At 35.4% G+C, this 19,162-nt stretch overlaps 1 protein-coding gene across 1 annotated transcript in view; it reads right to left on the bottom strand.

The window, feature by feature from the left end:
* The window catches only part of LOC145539796 (uncharacterized), a 634,383-nt gene that overhangs the window by 35,592 nt on the left and 579,629 nt on the right, over positions 1-19,162 (bottom strand). The window lies entirely within an intron of this gene.

Genomic DNA, 19,162 nt, shown 5'->3' with positions numbered 1-19,162 from the left:
TCTGCTGAATGGTGAGTAGAAGAAGCAAAAAGACACGCAGAATGTGTTATGCTCTCTTCTTACTAACAAAGTCTCATTAGAGAGAATCTGGAAGAATTAGCTTGAATCATTTATAGATTTCTATCTTTCATCATATGTGTGTTCTTCTTTAATTTGTCTCATTTAATTAATAACATTTTATTTTCTTATTGTTAAATGGTAGGTCTAAAGAGTCAACTCAAATATATTTTAAATTCCATAAAAACATGCTTATCTAGAACTGAATTAATGAACCTTTAAGATATCTAATTTTTACTCTACATATTTTATCTTGTAATACCAACACATTGTTTGTATTTTATCATGCACTACATTGAAGGATTGTTACATTTTCATAAGTAGTATATAATTCTTCACATTCTAGAATTCATCTAAAACTTGATTTTTAAAAAGATGTATATATGTTGATACACACACACATCTTGCTTACTTATTTTACAATCTGTATACTATTCTGTTAGATGAATGCACAGTATTTATTTTTCAACTGACACATTTTACTTGCTTCTATTTTTTGCCGTTATGAATTATATGATGATCATTCTTATACATGTCTCGTTAAATCATACAAGAGTCTCTCCATGGTGCACACTCAGAAGTGAAAATTCTATGTTGCAAATTCCTTCAATTTTACTATGTATTACTGAACTAATCTCTAAAGAACTTGAACTATTTAACATTCTTGCTAGGAGTATCTGAAAATTTCTTTCTAACACTTGTTATTGTTAGATATTTTTCATCTTTGCCAGTGATGGATATAAAAAGTTTTCTTATGATATAGATACAGGTATATATATATATATATATATATATATATATATGTATATGTTAGAGATGGCAATGCTAGTCTGTCAGTCATGTCAGACTCTTTGCCACCCCATGGACTGTAACCCACCAGGCTCCTCTGTCCATTGAATTCTCCAGGCAAGACTATTGGAGTGGGTTGCATTCCCTTCTCCAGGGGATCTGCCCAACCCAGGGATTAAACCTGGGTCTCCTGCATTGCAGGCAGATTCTTCGACTATCTGAGCCACCAGGGACACAACTATATATATGCATATACGTATATATATAGTTGTCACCATTTAGTCACCAAGTCACGTTTGATTCTTTGTGACCTCATGGACTGTAGTCCACTAAGCTCCTCTGTCCTTGAGATTTCCCAGGCAAGAATACGGGAGTGGGTTGCCATTTCCTTCTCCAGGGGATCTTCCCAACACAGGGATCAAACCCATGTCTTCTGCATTGGCAGGTGGATTATTTACCACTGATTACCAGGGAAGCCCATATGTGTGTGTGTGTATATATACACATTATTAATACTAATACATAGTATTAATTATATATAATCATATAATATACTATAGGTAATATAATCATGTGTACATTACTTTTTTAAAGCAGTCTATCACAGCATAATCGTGGGGAAGAGATTTTCCATATAGCCCTGCCCCACCACATGGATATTCTCCCCCATTAACATCTCCTACCAGAGGGTATATTTATCAAAATTGATGAACCCTACATTTATATATCATAATCACCCAGAGTCATTATTCTACCTCAATAAGTTTCACTCTTGGTGTTACACATTCTATAGGTTTGTACAAATGTACAAACGTATATGGATATATGTCTGCCATTATGATATCATACAGAGCATTTTCACTGCCCTAAAAATCCTCTGTGCTCTTTCTATTCACCCTCTCCCAAACCCACCCACCAACCTCTGGCAATCACTAATCTTTTTGTCATCTCTTTGGTTTTGCCTTTTCCAGAATGTCCTACAGTTGGAATCATACAGTGTGTAGGCTTTACAGATTGGCTTCTTTCACTTAGTAATATGCATTGAAAGTTTTTCCATGTCTATTTGTGGCTTGATAGCTCACTTCTTTTTAGTGCTGGATGACATTCTATTGTCTGGATATCCAGCTTATTTACCAATTTACCCACTGAAAGACATTTTGATTGTGTGAAGAAAAATTTGGCTTCTTCTTTTGTGTCTCTCCTTTACTCTCACACCACAAGCACCCTGACAACACTTCTGATTTTTCTGATCACTGAATGTTTGGGGTGTCTTCCCACACCAAACAATTCTCTGTGACACCAGCTGGGTGTCCAACAAGTAACTCAATTCTGACACTATCTGCCTGGAGAAAGAGTGAATCCAGGAGCCTTTCAGGAGCCCACCCAGAGTTCTTTCATTAGAGCAAAAGTCAACCCTAGTGTTCTTGTCACTTAGGAGTATACAAGGGTTTCAGGAGCTCTGTGCCAGCAATGAAGACAAAGACCAAACATATACTTTTTTATTATAAATTAAAATATCACAGGATACTTTCAAGTTTTGGGAATTTATAATGAAACTGCTATAAATAAATATCCATGTGTAGGTTTACATGTGAACAAAAGTTTTCAGCTCCATTGGGTAAATGCCAATGAGAGTGATTGTTGGGTCACATGGCAAGAATATGTTTAGTTTTATAAGACACTGTCAAATTGTCCTCCAAAGTGGTTGTACCATTCTGCATTCCTACCAGCAACGTATGAGAGTTCCTGTTGTCCTACATCCTCGCCAGCCTTTGGTGTTCTTAGTGTCCTAGATTTTGGCTGTTCTAATAGGTGTGTAGTGGTACCTTGCTGTTGTTCTAATCTGCATTCTCTGATGACATACGATGTTAAGCATCTTTTCACATGCTTATTTGCCATCTGCATATCTTTTGTATATACAGGTATCTTATATATAGATATGTGTATAGAGATGAATCTCTTACAGCTTTCATTTACATTTCCCTGATTACTAGTGAAGTCAAGCATCTCTTAATTCACTTATTGGCCATTTTAATTTTTTCTCTTATGAATGATCTATTCATACACTTTGCAGATTCTCATCGGAAAGGTGGTACTTATTGAAATTTGGGTGCTGCAAAGTATATTCTCTCACTCTATGACTAGTTTTTCCATTTTATTTACAGTTTCTTTTGTGCAAGAAGTTTTAGTTATAATGTAGCTAATATGTGAGCACTTTCTTTTAGGATTTGTGTTCTTGTGCCTTGAGTACATAAATCCTTCCTTACTTGAAGGTCATAAAGATATGATTCTATATTTTTTGAAAAGTCTTAAAGAATCTAGTTTAACATTTTGCATGTGGATTAACAATTGTCCAACATCATCTTATCTAAAAGCCCATTGTAAAGGAGACAAAATGTCATATTTCTTGGCTCACATTCTCCATTTGGGGCCCTTTAAATTACGCTGACAGAAGACAGCTTCATAAGAGAAAAGGAGTGTACTAACATGTATATCAGCATATACTAGAGAAGGAAATGGCAACCCACTCCAGTATTCTTGCTTGGAGAATCCCATGGACAGAGGAGTCTGGCAGGCTACATTCTATGGGTTTGCAAAGAGTTGGTTGGACATGACTGAGTGACTAAGCACACACATATTGCACATACACAAGTAGCAATCAGAGATTAGTAACTTAAAGGAATGATAGCATATTAGCGAAGAACAATAATTTTGTAGAGAAGTGACAAGACACAGGCCTTTGAGCTTCTACGGGTGACAAACTGTGGGAAGGCTAGAGAGAAACTAATGGTAGGTAAGTGCTAGTTACTAAAATTGATTATGCTTCTTTTGGTGCCATGTCTGTGCAGATAAAGGTCTAGAGCTGTTTCTAGTGCTATAATTTTTGTTCTACCTGGTAGAGTGGGGAAGGGAGACACCTTTACAACCTTATGTATTGTTTTAAAAAAAAAACTGAAGTATAGATTTATAATACTCTGTTACAGGTGTACAACACCTGTAACATATAGAATCTGTAACAGATTCTATATTTCATAGGTTATGGTACATTTAAAGTTATTATAAAATATTGGCCATATTTACAGTGTTGTATAATATATCCTTGCAGTTTATTCCTTTTGTGCCTCTTAATTCCCGACCTCTATCATCCTCTTCCTTCCTTCCCTCTCCCCACTGCTTTGTTCCCCGTGAATTTGTTTCTCTCTTGTTATATTTGCTTTTTTATTTTTCAGATCCCAGATATAAGTGGCAATAGACAATTTTCGTCTTTCTCTGACTTATTTCACCAAGCATTATACACTGCAGGTTTACCCGTGTTGTTGTAAATGGCAAATTTTTTCTTTATTATTGCTGAATAATATTCCATTGTATATAAATTATAAATTCTACTTGTACATATATGTATTTATACATATATATTTACACACACACACATACACACATATATATGTATGTTTCTTCTTTACCCATTCATCTGTTGATGGATACTTAGGTTTCTCACATATCTTGGCTACTGTAAACAATGCTGCATGAACATTGAAGTGCATGTATTTTTTTCAAATTAGCGTTTTCATTTTCTTCAGATATATACCAAGTAGAATTGTTGGATCATATGGTAGTTCCATGTTTAGTTTCATGCTTTCACTGCCCTCTACAAGTGTAGATAAAATAAATATGTTTGGCCCTTTGAAGTTTTGGTAAAACACATCTTCTCAGCTTAGTGTCTTCTGAGGCTTTGCTCACCTTCTGGTCATGAGGCTGTTGCGTATGTATCCTGTATCTTACCAGGAGCCATAGCCAGCTCTAGACTTCAAGTAGCAAATCTCACTGCAGTTCCTCTTCTTGAAGGGGACTTTAGGTGCTGGAAACTTCTGTTTACTCAGTATCTAATGTCAGGAAGTCCATATTATCTGTCCTCCTCACAATTTTTATTTCTTTTCTGTTTCTGGCCTAAAAAAATGTTGCCTTTGTGTTTAAGAAAGGCCACATCCTCCTGATTTTCTTATTTGATATTTTACCCATCTTTGATATGTTTGTAACAAGAGGCATCAAAGTATGATGTTTCATACTTTCAAGCAAACACCTGTAAAAATTTAGTTTTCCTTTTCAGATAATTGATACCTAAGTGCATTAACTTTCTAGGACTCCTGTAGCAAAGTATCACAAACTAGGTGTTTTAACACAACAGAAATGTATTGTCTTGTAGTTTTGGAGGATAGGTGGCCAATATCAAGGTGACTGTAGGGTCACACTTCTTTTGACACCTTAGGGAAGAATTTTTCCGGGCCTCTTTATAGCTTCTGGTAATTTGCCAGCATGCTGGGCATGCCTTGGCTTGCAGCTACAGTGTATCAATCCACTGTCAAAATGGTATTCTCCTCTGTTTGTCTCTTTCTTCCTCATGTAAGGACACCAGTTCAGTTCAGTGCAGTTCAGTCGCTCAGTCGTGTCTGACTCTGCAAATCCATGGACTGCAGCACGCCAGGATTCCCTATCCATCGCCAACTCCAAGAGTTTACTCAAATTCATGCCCATTGAGTCGGTGATACCATTCAACCATCTCATCTTCTGGTGTCCCCTTTTCCTCCTGACTTCAATCTTCCCAGCATCAGGGTCTTTTTCAACAAGTCAGTTCTTTGCATCAGGTGGCCAAAGAATTGGAGTTTCAGCTTCAGCATCAGTTTTTCCAATGAATATTCAGCACTGATTTCCTTTAGGATGGACTGGTTGGATCTCCTTGCTGTCCAAGGGACTCCCAAGAATCTTCTCCAACACCACAGGTCAAAACAATCAATTTTGGCGTTCAACTTTCTTTTTAGTCCAACTCTTACATCCATACATGACTACTGGAAAAACCATAGCTTTGACTAGACAAACCTTCGTTGGCAAAGTAATGTCTCTTCTTTTTAATATGCTGTCTAGGTTGGTCATAACTTTTCTTTCAAGGAGCAAGAGTCCTTTAATTTCATGGCTGCAGTCACTATCTGCAATGATTTTGGAGACCAAAAAAATAAAGTCTGTCACTGTTTCCATCGTTTCCCTCTATTTGTCATGAACAGATGGGACCAAATGCCGTGAACTCAGTTTTCTGAATGTTGAGCTTTAAGCCAACTTTTTCCCTCTCCTCTTTCACTTTTATCAAGAGGCTCTTTAGTTCTTCTTCTCTTTCTGCCATAAAGGTGGAATCATCTGCATATCTGAGGTTACTAATATCTCTCCCAGCAATCTTGATTCCAGCTTGTGCTTCTTCCAGCCCAGCGTTTCTCATGAGGGACTCTGCATATAAGTTAAATAAGCATGATGACAATATACAGCCTTGATGTACTCCTTTCCCGATTTGGAACCATCTGCTGTTCATGTAGTTCTAATTGTTGTTTCTTGACCTGCATATAGACTTCTCAGGAGACAGGTCAGGTGGTCTGATATTCCCATCTCTTTAAGAATTTTCCACTGTTTGTTGTGATCCACACAGTCAAAGGCTTAGGCATAGTCAATAAAGCAGAAATAGATGTTTTTCTGGAACTCTCGCTTTTTCAATGATCCAGAGGATGTTGGCAATTTGATCTCTGGTTCCTCTGCCTTTTCTAAAACCAGCTTGAACATCTGGAAGTTCACGGTTCACATACTGTTGAAGCCTGGCTTGGAGAATTTTGAGCATAACTTTACTAGCATGTGAGATGAGTGCAATTGTTTGGTAGTTTGAGCATTCCGTGGCATTGCCTTTCTTTGGGGTTGGAATGAAAACTGACCTTTTCCAGTCCTGTGGCCACTGCTGAGTTTTCCATATTTGCTGGCATATTGAGTTCAGCACTTTCACAGCATCATCTTTCAGGATTTGAAATAGCTCAACTGGAATTCCATCACCTCCACTAGCTTTGTTTGTAGTGATGCTTCCTAAGGCCCACTTGACTTCGCATTACAGGATGTCTGGCTTTAGGTGAGTGATCACATCATCATGATTATCTGGGTCATGAAGATCTTTTTTGTATAGTTCTCCTGTGTATTCTTGCCACCTCTTCTTAATATCCTCTGCTGCTGTTAGGTACATAACAATTCTGTCCTTTATTGTGCCCATCTTTGCATGACATATTCCCTTGGTAGCTCTAATTTTCTTGAAGAGATCTCTAGTCTTTCCCATTCTATTATTTTCCTCTTTTTCTTTGCACTGATCACTGAGGAAGGCTTTCTTATCTCTCCTTGCTATTCTTTGGAACTCTACATTCAAATGGGTATATCTTTTCTTTTTTCCTTTGCTTTTCACTTCTCTTCTTTTCATAGCTATTTGTACGGCCTCCTCAGACAACCCTTTGCTTTTTGCATTTCTTTTTCTTGGAGATGCTCTGATCCCTGCCTCCTGTACAATGTCACGAACCTCTGTCCATAGTTCTTCAGACACTCTGTCTATCAGATCTAACCCCTTGAATCTGTTTGTCATTTCCAGTGTATAATCATAAGGGATTTGATTCAGGTCATACCTGAATGATCTAGTGGTTTGTCCCTACTTTCTTCAATTTCAGTATGAATTTGGCAATAAGGAGCTCACGATCTGAGCCACAGTCAGCTCTCGGTCCTGTTTTTGCTGACTGCATAGAGCTTCTCCATCTTTCGCTGCAAAGAATATAATCAATCTGATTTCAGTGTTGGCCATCTGGTGATGTCCCTGTGTAGAGTCTTCTCTTATGTTGTTGGAAGAGGGTGCTTGCTATGACCAATGTGTTCTCTTGGCAAAACTCTATTAGCCTTCACCCTGATTCATTCTGCATTCCAAGGCCAAATCTGCATGTTACTCCAGGTGTTTATTGACTTCCTACTTTACATTCAAGTCCCCTATAATAAAAAGGACATCTTTTTTTGGTGTTAGTTCTGGAAGGCCTTCTGGTAGGTCCTCATAGAACCGTTCAACATCAGCTTCTTCAGCATTACTGGTTGGGGCATAGACTTGGATTACTGTGATATTGAATGGTTTGTCTTGAAAATGAGCAGAGATCATTCTGTCGTTTTTGAGATTGCATCCAAGTACTGCCTTTTGGACTCTTTTGTTGGCTGTTGGCTACTTCATTTCTTCCAAGGGATTCTTGCCCACAGTAGCAGATATAATGGTCATCTGAGTTAAATTCCCCCATTCCAGTCCATTTTAGTTCACTGATTCCTAAATGTCGATGTCCACTCTTGCCATCTCCTGTTTGACCACTTGAAATTTGCCTTGATTCATGGACCTAACATTCCAGGTTCCTACGCAATATTGCTCTTTACAGCACCGGACTTTACTTCCATCACCTGTCACACCCACAGCTGGGTGTTGTTTTTGCTTTGGTTCCATCTCTTGATTCATTCTGGGGTTATTTCTCCATTCTTCTCCAGTAGTATATTGGGCACCCACCAACCTGTGGAGTTTGTCTTCTAGTGTCCTATCTTTTTGCCTTTTCATGGGGTTCTCAAGGCAAGAATGCTGAAGTGGTTTGCCATTCATTTCTCCAGTGGACCACTTTTGTCACTTGATTATATCTATTAATAGAAATACCCTATTTCTAAATAAGGCCTCATTTACAAGTACTGGGGGTTAGGATATCAACATATCTTTTGGGGAGACATAATTCAATTCACAGCAATAGGTATGTGAAGCCATCAACAATATATGTTAAATTTAATATTCAGCGTTATATAAACCATATATATATTTATCTTTGTATATCTAAATATCTACCTATATATACATACATAGCAAAAAAAAAAGAGAGAGAGAAAGTTAGAGAGATGTTGACACATATTTCTCTACACTTCTCTTTACATCATCTCAAATTCTGGTCTTTTTTTATTCAATCTTGGCTTGCTTCCCTCCATTCTACATAGATATTTTTCCCTTTTGAATTTTAACCATAATCCTGATTATATTATCAAGTAAAAGGCAATGTCTTAGTTTAGGCTGTGATAGCAAAGTACCATAGATGGGTGTCTTATAAATCACAAATTTATTTCTCAGCCTCTCAGTTTTGGAGGCTGTGAGTCTGAAATTATAGTGCTAGCAATTATAGTGTCAGGTTCCTGTGAAAGCTCTCTTCCAAGGTGCAGACTGCTAACTTCTCATTGCATACTCAGGTGGCAGAAAGAAGCAGAGTTCTCAAGGGTCTGTTTTGCTAATCCCATGTTTGAGGGATCACCATCATGACCTAATTATCTCCCAAAGGTCTCACCTCCAATATATGAAACTGTTGAATATGGATCCTCCACACTGGAGATTAGATTTCAGCATATGAGTTTGGCGGGCTGCACGAATAATCATTTCATAATAGGCTATCAGCAGAAAGGACCAAAACTTCTTAGAATAATCTTTCAACACAATTTCTAAATAATAATAAAGAATATAGAGTCCTTTTTGACTAGTAAGATTACCTCCTTGTAATTTATGACTGCTGCTGGTTTTAAAAAAAGCAGATGATTAATATTGATTGAATAAGAAATGAGACATAAGAACTTACCTTCAGTAACATGTCAAAATTTTGCAGTATACTAACAAATCAGGGAATACAGCAACTCTAGTGTACTTAACAGAAAAATGAAAAAATTGGGAAGCAGATCACTTCAAATCATGGCTAAAATGACCTAAAAATGCATGGTGGAATACAGCATACATATGTGTGTAATATATAGAAAATAGAACGAATTAGCTACTTATAAAAGATCACATCATCGATAAATATCTATGGAGTACCTATTATCTGCGCGATCTGTGAATCAAATTCTTATGTAAAACATTACACTAATTTTAGGCATACAATCTATATTAAGAGCTTGGGTATAGGTGTGTGTGTGGGGGGAACAATTTCCTCTATGTCATTATTTACGTCTCAAGCATTGTTTTATTGATTCTAACAAGAAGTGTCAGTTTCACTAGTGATGGCTAAAATATCAAAATCAACAAGTATGAATCTATATTATAGTTTCTTATCTGCTCCTAGTGCTATTTTGTGAGTGTCTTTTGATATTTCTTTGTGTGGCAAAAGTACAAGTCCTCCAGGTAGACAATATTCTCAGACATATCTTATGAATATGAGTCAACAAAGATGCAGTAGTTTGTTTCAAGTATCATTGATAGAGGTTAGTCAATTTGCTTTCAGTTTTACCATGACGAAAGTGTTATTTCTCTTCCTCACCTGCTGGACCATGCCAGCTGGTTAGATAGCAAATCCTTAAAAGTACCAATTAAAATAAAAATAGCTGAATCTAGAATAAGTAACAAAGCGCAGCTTTGGAACAGTGTGAAAATTTATAAGTAATCATTATCAACACCTGCAGTCTGCTTTGCTTTGCTTATGATGACTCATTGACAATAGTCTAGTGGTAGCACAATAGGCTGAAAAGTAAAAAGAGAAAATTCCAACTTTCTTAGTGATAATTAAATTCAAGTTCTCACTAGTTATTTTTAAAACTGACTCAATATATTTTGATATTAAGCTGTGCCGACATAGCTATCCTTAAATTTTTCCATAATTCAACTATAACACTCTGTGATTCTGTGTGGTAGAAAAAAGTTTTCAAAAAACTAACTACAAGGTAGTGATTAAATCAATTTTATCATCTGTAGAATGAGGAAGTATGTCTGGCTCAGAACTGTACATAAAATGCCTCTCTCAACTCCCACACTCAAGGTGGACATTGATTAGGAAGCTGTTGTGTGTGTGTGTGATCTGGGTTATATACAGCCTTCTCTATCAGCCTTTGATGTAGATTGTCTTGTTCTTGGAATGCATGACCTGAAAGGATAGTTAGCTGACTCTCCCCCATGTACTCAATATACTATATGTTATGACAGAAAGGATAATTGCAAAAATCATCACTTAGAAAAGGAAACAATGGAATCAGTAGTCCATAGCAATGAAGGACACTGACAGAAACACCATTAGGAAGGTTAACCACCTTGAGGTTAGCAATTTCCATGATTAGATCAGTGTCTACTTTCTGGGTGGGAAACCCTTGTCCATTATCTTCACGATCTTTTGCCTTTCACTCTGCAAGGGTCTTCATTTTTAGCTATCTTGATTGACATATTTGAAATGGATGCTGGAAAATATGCCCTCTTAGGAGCTGTCCATTTACTCTTGAAGAATATTTTCACTGAGTATAGAATTCTAGTATGGCAGTTACCTTCTCTCAGCAAACTGATACTATTATCCATTGATATCTGTCTTCCATTGTGACTGTTGAACAGTCAGATGTCAATCTAACTATTCTCCTTGAAATAATTTATCAACCCTCATTTTTTGCCTTCAATATTGTATTCTCCTCTTTTATTTTATACATGTATGTATGTATTTGCAGTTTTACTGGGTTAAAAAGTCAAGAACTCATACTGACTTTCTTATGCCAACTGCATTCTATAGTAATCAAATAATCACACAAATTTTATCTTTATGAATATATGATAATTAATGAAGAAAATATAAATATAATATTTATCTTATAACTTCTAATCTACAGGAGAATTTAAGAAATGATTAGTTTTTGATACTATTGCCATTTAACAAATTACCCCAATTTTTAGTGGATTAAACTAATCTTTTATTATGCTCATAATTTTGTAAGTCAGGAATTCTTGAAGCACCTGGCTGAGCATTTCTCATTTGACTGAGGCTACAGTGATCTGAAGACTCAGCTGGACTAAATATCTAAGACAGTTTACTCATGTAGCTGAAAGTTGATTTTGGCTCTCAATTGAGAGCTCCTGGAACATGACTGAGGTATTAACGAGTGGATTTTCCAGCATAGCAGTCTCAAAGTAATCAGACTTGTTATGGCAGCTGGCTTCCCTTAGAGTCGAGTTTCTCAGCTTTGGCACTACTGATATTTTGGGCTGGATGATTGTCCTAAGGGCTATCCTGGGCTTCGTAGGACGTTTAGCCACACCTCTGTCCTCTATCCACTAGATGGCACTAGATCACCCTCTCAGTTTTGACACATCAGGTATCTGCTGTCACTCAGCCACTACCAACTATTACCCAGAGGAAGGAGGGGAGTGAGATCACCTCTGGTAAGGAACCATTGCTCTAGAGAAAGCATCCAAAACCAGCCAAGTGGAAGCTGTATGGTTGTTTCTGACTTGGCTTCAAAAGTCTTATTGCATTATTTCTACTGTGTTCTATCGGTTACAAGAAAATCACTACAGTAAGCTGAGATTCAAGGGGAAAGCACAAATGTCTCACTTTTTAATGGTAGGAGTGTCAAAACATTTTAACATGTTTTAAAATAGTCACAAATGGTCACCAACATAAAAAGAAAAGGAAAATTGCAAACCAGTGTGAATCTGTTAAAGCCTCTAGATCTAACTAGAAATTTATAGAAAATACAGGTAGTACATTAAATGACACACAGAATATAATGAGCAAAATCCAATAATCCAGATCATGGGAAAATCTAAAAGTTAAAAGACCCAGTTTGTCCAACAAATAAAATTCAAGTCTAAAAAACTATTGAGAAACCTATAGACTAAGAGAATTAAGAGATATATCAAACTCTGAAATCTATGTATCTTCTTTGAATTCTGACTCAAATAATGTAAGAAAAATTGTGAAACAATTATTGAATTTGGATATTGACTGGATATTTAATGTTAAGAAATTATTGACACGTTTTCAGCTATGATAATGGTATTGTAACTTTGTTTCAGAAAAGATTTCTTATAGTTTAAAAATATATTCTGAAATAGTTGATGTTGAAATGATATGATGCCTAGGATTTGCTTCAAAATAATGCAAGACTGGGTAATCAGAGCAGATATTTTTAATTTTTAAAAATCATATGAGTTTATGATTCATTACTCATAGTATGTAGAAGATGGTCACTATTTTATTCACTTTTAGAGTAATCAATTTTTTCAAATTGTGAAATGTATGTACATTTTAGTAACATATAAGAGATATTTTTGAAAAGATTTGAAAATCATACTCAAATTATAAATGTGTTCATATACAAAATTTTTTGAAAATGTAGAAATCTTTAAGAGAAAAATAGCAATAACTTAAAACTCAGAGAAAACCATTGTTTAATTTTTACTGTCTCTTTTGGTCATAGTCCTATGCATGGGCAAAATGCAGATATAGCTAGTATCACACTAGTGAAGTCTGACCGTTCATGTTTTTTTGTCAGGTAGCTAATAAATTGCATACTGAACCAAGTAGTGTTTTTATATTTTCTTTATCTTATAGAGAGCAGGAGCAAAAAGCAGAAATTATAAAAGCTGTTACACCTACTCTGTCTCTATTAAGTATTAGAAAAATTGGATAGAAGCAATTATATATGCTATATCTTTTGGAAAAACTGTTTCTGGTTCTAGTCTGTATCAATGGGTGAGTTCTTAGTCTCTCCACTTTTTTTCCTTTTATGTCATTTCCTACTAGCTAAAGCCAGTAAGAAAATCATAATTCTAGGCTAATTATAAAAGCTTTTATAATCAGTGAACTCTCAATCATTTGAGCCATCTAAATAGAACCTGGATGATAATTACAATTTTGTTTAGAAGGGATTCAAGGCTGATTAGATTTTATGACCTATTGTGTCATATTCAAGGCTGAGTTTCTTTTATTCTGTTTCTTAAAATCATAAAGTAAATGCTCTTGCCAGTCTATCATGTTCCAGTTATCTCTTACACAGTGACAAACCACTCCAAACCTTCATGGTGTAAAACAACAATTTTTTAATGCTCCTGGATCCTGTGGATCTGGGATTCAGGTATGGCATATTGGATTTGTTTTTCCCTGCTCCACAGTTTTTGAGGTCTTCATAAAATTGAAACAATATAAAAAAAATAAAATTGAAATAATATAAATAATATTTTCTAACTGCAATGTAATAAAATAAAAATTAAAACAAAACAAAATACCCCAAATCCAAAAAAAATTTTTTTTTATACCTAGAGTTCAAATAAAACTCTATATTAAACAACTCATGGATAAAATCTGAAATCTGAAATTATAGACTTTTTTCTAGAACATACTGATAATAAAAATGTTAATTATACTTACAATGAAAGTACTATACCAAAATCTATAGTATAATGAAAGCAGTGATTTGAAGAAAATCTACAACTTTTCACAAGTGTATCAATAAAAACAATATGATAATATTTCCAAACTCAAAAACATTAAAAAAGAATACAAAATCAACCAAAAGAAAGCATAAAAGGGAAAATTTTAAAGATAAAAACAGAAATTCATGAAGAAGAAATTAGAAAAATAGTAGAAATAGTGGTAGTTTTTGAAAACATTCAACAAAATAAATAAGCCATTAGCTAACCTAATTTCAAAAAGATGAGAGCAAGCATAAATACACAAAATAAGAAATAAGTGGGAAATAACCATTGAAACAGAGCTAGTATACATATATATGTATATATATACACATACACACACATACATGTACATGCACACACTTACAGCATATGTATCTGTTAGTCACTCAGTCATGTCCAACTCTTTGTTACCCCATGGACAATAGCCAGTCAGGTTTCTCTGTCCCTGGAATTCTCCAGGCAAGAATACTGGAGTGGGTAGCCATTCCCTTCTCCAAGGGATCTTCCTGACCCAGGGATCCAATCTGGTTCTATCACATTGCAGGCAGATTCTTTACCATGTGATCCACAAGGAAGCCCTTATTTGCAATATGTATGCCTATAAATATACGTACATACACATTCACATATGTGTGTATGTGAGTATGTATGACCAATCTCTATAATTCAATGCAAATAAATTTGAAATACAAAATGAAATGTGTACTTTTCTATGAAAAGCAATTTAACAAAATTGATCGCAGTAGAAATAGAAAGCTTAAATAGACTAATTGCCATAGAAAAATTAGAAAATGCTATTAAAGCACTATTTATTAATATATAAAGGCACCAGACTCAAATGATTTCACAGAGAAATTCTATAAAACCTTTATAGACTAGATACTACTAAAGTGCTAATCTTGGACTGTTTCAGAACATAAAGCAATTTCTGAATTTTTGCAAACCAAATATAACATTAATATCTAAATCTGATAGACTTCTCAAAAAAAGAGAACCATAGTCAATTTCATGGAACATTAATGTAAAATTATCCTGTTGAGAACAGGGTTTTGTGTCTTACTGGTCAAGTTCAATAAAATGTTCGAAATACTTTTATATTAATTCCATGCTTTAAAAGTTATCTTCTAAGGTTTGGAGACCATCCACAGAGATGCCCAGTGGATTCACCTAACAGAGATAGATAAACTACATTACCAGAGAAGTGAACATCATGGGCTGCTTAGGTCAGAGAACATGGTTCTTGACTCAGTGTGAATCCTAAGTGGCAAAAGAAGTTTTAACTGTTTATTGTTTCTGTAGATTTTTTCCCCTGCTTTGAATTTGTCTTGATTTTTTTTCTGATTTTCATATAACTGGTAAGTTATTCCCCATTGGTGGCAGCAATGATTGGGAATTTATTCTGTGTTCTTATACAAGGGTCAGCAAACAGTTTTTATAAAAGGCCAGATAGTAAATATTTTAGGTTTTGAGAGTCATATAATTTCTTCTTCAACGACTCAGTTTGGCCATTGTAGTATAAAAGAAACCATAGACATTATGCAAATACATAGGCATGACTGTACGCCATGTATATATACATAAAACAACTTGGTATAGGGATGAAAATCTTACAATTTTCATATGTCGGAAAATATTACTTTGATTTTTTTCCCAACCATTTGAAAATGTAAAATCTGTTTTATGTGAGTCAAAAAAAATATGCAGTGAGCCAATCTGGCTCACAGACTATGGTTTTCCAACCTCTGTTCTAGTCATTACCGTTGAATGATATTAGATGTCCATTCAGTTAGATGAGAGAAAAGAAAATCTAAATTATTAGTCTTAGTGATTAATTGCTTATTTTGAGTTCAAATTGATTTTAAAATTCTGTATTCATTGGCAAGAAAGCTCTTGGGTGTGGGAAACAATGTGGTTTTATGTTTGTGTTTACTTTGACCTGTGTGTGAAGTTGAATAATTGATGCTACGTGCTTTCTTTCTGTCTGTTTGTCTGTAAGTACTTTTGTGTATACTTAAACAATGCTTTTACGTCTCATTGTTTTCCTACTTCTGGAAGCTTTCAATGAAATTATACTATTTGTCTCAAATTAAAAGAAATGTGTTGGGGTTGGTTAATAGAGATAAACAAGCACATTTGCAAAATAAAATATTTCTAAAAGTCCCAGAAAATAAGAATTAACTGCTAACATTTTAAATGACCTAGACTTTTTAAAAAGTCATTCTTAGAAAAATTGCTAGCACAGAAACATTTTGAAAAGGAGACTAGTTTAAAGTTTTCAATTAAAAAATGAATAGCTATGTTTCTCTTTGATTTATGGGCTTCACTGGTGGCTCACAGGCTTCCCTCATGGCTCAGATGGTAAAGAATCTGCCTGCAATGTGGGAGACCTGGGTTCAATCCCTGGGTTGGGAAGATCCCCTGGAGAAGGGAATGGCTAGCCACTCCAGTATTCTGGCCTGGAGAACTCTATGGACTGTATAGTCCATGGAATGGGGTCAGACACGACTGGGCAACTTTCACTTCACTGGTGGCTCAGTTAAGTACTACACAAGCATATCTTTTGTTTCACTTGGATTTTTATCACATAGAAAATGTTAGTCTGAAAATCCTAAACTCATATTGGATTTGGACTACAGATCAAATAAGCTAACACTCCTATACAATATTAAGATTGTGAAAAATATGTTTGTATTTAACTAAATTAAGTCAATATGCTAATGAATTTCTATATCACTAGTAATTTAGAATGTGTTGATTTAATTGTAATATTTAAAACTTTAGATTAATGTTAAATTGAGCAAATTAATAGGTAATTCTTAGATATATAGATATTTTCTAAATGAGATAAAATATTTTAACATTCATCAAAGACTAATTTATTTTTGCTTCTTATTTGTATATTCTACAGGAGATTTATGGGCTTCTCTGGTGGCTTAATGGTAAAGAATCTGCCTGCAATGCAGAAGACTCAGGTTCCATCCCTAGGTTGGGAAGATCCCCTGGAAAAGGAAATGGCAACCCACTCTAGTATTGCCTGGGAAATCCCATGGACAGAGGAGCCTGAGAGACTATTGGATCACAGAAGATTCAGGATATGACTTAGCTATTAAAAAACAACAGGAGGTTTATATCACTGAGGCATGAGTGTATTTGCCTTGATTTATGCATGATTTTGAAAACCCCAAGCTATGAAATGTATTATAATTCACACTCTGTTTTTATGAGCTCACCTCCTTGGTTTTCTGATTAAGTGAAAGTGAAAGTTGCTCAGTCATGTCTGACTCTTTGCGACCCCATGTAATATAGAGTACATGGAATTCTCCAGGCCAGAATACTGGAGTGGGTAGCCATTCCCTTCCCCAGGGGATCTTCCCAACCCAGGGATGAATCCCAGGTCTCCCACATTGCAGGCAGATTCTTTACCAGCTGAGACACACGGTAAAGCCTTCGCCTAAAACAAGGGGCAGTGAATCATGTCCCATGGGCAATAATCTGGCCTGTCACCTGTTTTTGTAAATAAACTTTTATTAGAACACAGCCAAGCCATTCATTTACATATTGCCTGTGGCTGTTTTCATGCTATAACAACAGAGTTGAGTAGTTGCAACAGAGACTCTATGGCTCAGAAATCCTAAAATATTTACTATCTTGCCATTTGTAGAAAAAATTCACAACCCTTAGCTAAAATATGAGAAGTCATTCTTTCCCCTCTATGTAATCTACATAGAGGGCAAAGATTGTGTATTATATTATATTATCTTTACCGTGCCCTTGAGAATTAACAAGAAGCAGCTTTTCTTGATGAAAGAGTTAAGATTCCTTACAATTGAGAATTAACAAGAAACAATTTCTTTCTTGGTGAAAGAGTTAAGATTCCTTACAAAAGTATTCTCTCCTTCTATTTTTATTTTTAGATGCTGTACTGTCACATCCATTAAACTGATAACTTAGTGCTGTTTTTCAGGCACTCATGATCCTATCTATCTTAGTCAAAGGCTCATATTTCCTGTGATAACTTTTATTTGCTTTCCCAAGATCGAACATATATTTGGATCTTATTTCTTAATTAGATCCACAATGGAAGAGCTACATGAAAAGAGTTATTAAACCAGGAGAGACACTCAGTCTTCCTTAGGTTAAAATGAATGTTTTATAAGAAAGCCCAGGAGCTTTATCAATGTTCTTTCTAAACATTACACTTTTACCCTCAAGGGAAGACTATCTTTACAAAATAGACATTTATTATACTCAATTAGAGAATATTACTCTCCTCCATTCTATTACTATTTTCAGTTATAAATGAACCACCATCGTTAAATGTGTATCATCTACAGATAATTTTTGATATCCTTAAATTTGTGCCTAAGGGTTCTGCTGCAAGTTATAGACTTGAGTTTTATGTCTTCAACAAGAGAAGTATGAGAACCTCTTGAAAAGGATTGTTCAAGATACTCTAAACAATTGACAAAGAATAGACTCTTGGGTACAAGTTACTGAGCTGATTTTGCTTAGATAACTTTCAGTCCATTCCACTGGACTGAGTCAGTATTAAAAGAACAATTTTTAGTCCAAAGGTAAAAGGCTTCATGAAATTAAGTCTACTGACCTAAATCCAGCAGATAAGAATTAATTAAGTAGCATCCATTGAACTGATTAGAAAATTTTTGTCGTGGTTTTTTGTTTAGAATACTGTTGATGCCATTTTAGTGTTTTTTTAAAAAAACACTGTATGAAGATATTTTTTCTTCTTTTAAATTGTCTCTAACTCAATTAAATAGATTGCTTTGCAAATTAACATGAAACATTTTAAAATGATGTCTGCTTCTCAGTAAACAGAGTTCAGAAACTCTTAGTAGGAATCCTTTCTTTCTATGGCAAGAGTCATTTGCAGAAATTCAAGTATAATCTGTCCTTTATATTAGCAGGCGAGTATGCATGCTAACTTGCTTCAGTCGTGTCTGACACTTTGCCATCCTGTTGCCATCCAGGCTCATCTGTCCATGGGATTCTCCAGGCAATATCACTGGAGTGGGTTGCCATGCCCTCCTGGAGGGTATCTTCATGACCCAGAGATCCAACCCTTATCTCTTGCAAATCCTGCATTGGCAGGTGGATTATTTACCAATAGGGCCACCTGAGAAACCCCCTTCCAGTTCAGTTCAGTTCAGTCGCTCAATTGTGTCCAACTCTTTGCGACCCAATGAATCACAGCACACCAGGCCTCCCTGTCCATCACCAACTGCCGGAGTCCACCCA

Source organism: Giraffa tippelskirchi, chromosome 2 (assembly GCF_054371585.1).
Source record: "Giraffa tippelskirchi isolate mGirTip1 chromosome 2, T2T-mGirTip1v1.2.pri, whole genome shotgun sequence".
NCBI lineage: Eukaryota > Metazoa > Chordata > Mammalia > Artiodactyla > Giraffidae > Giraffa > Giraffa tippelskirchi.
This window is presented reverse-complemented; position numbering and strand designations above follow the sequence as displayed.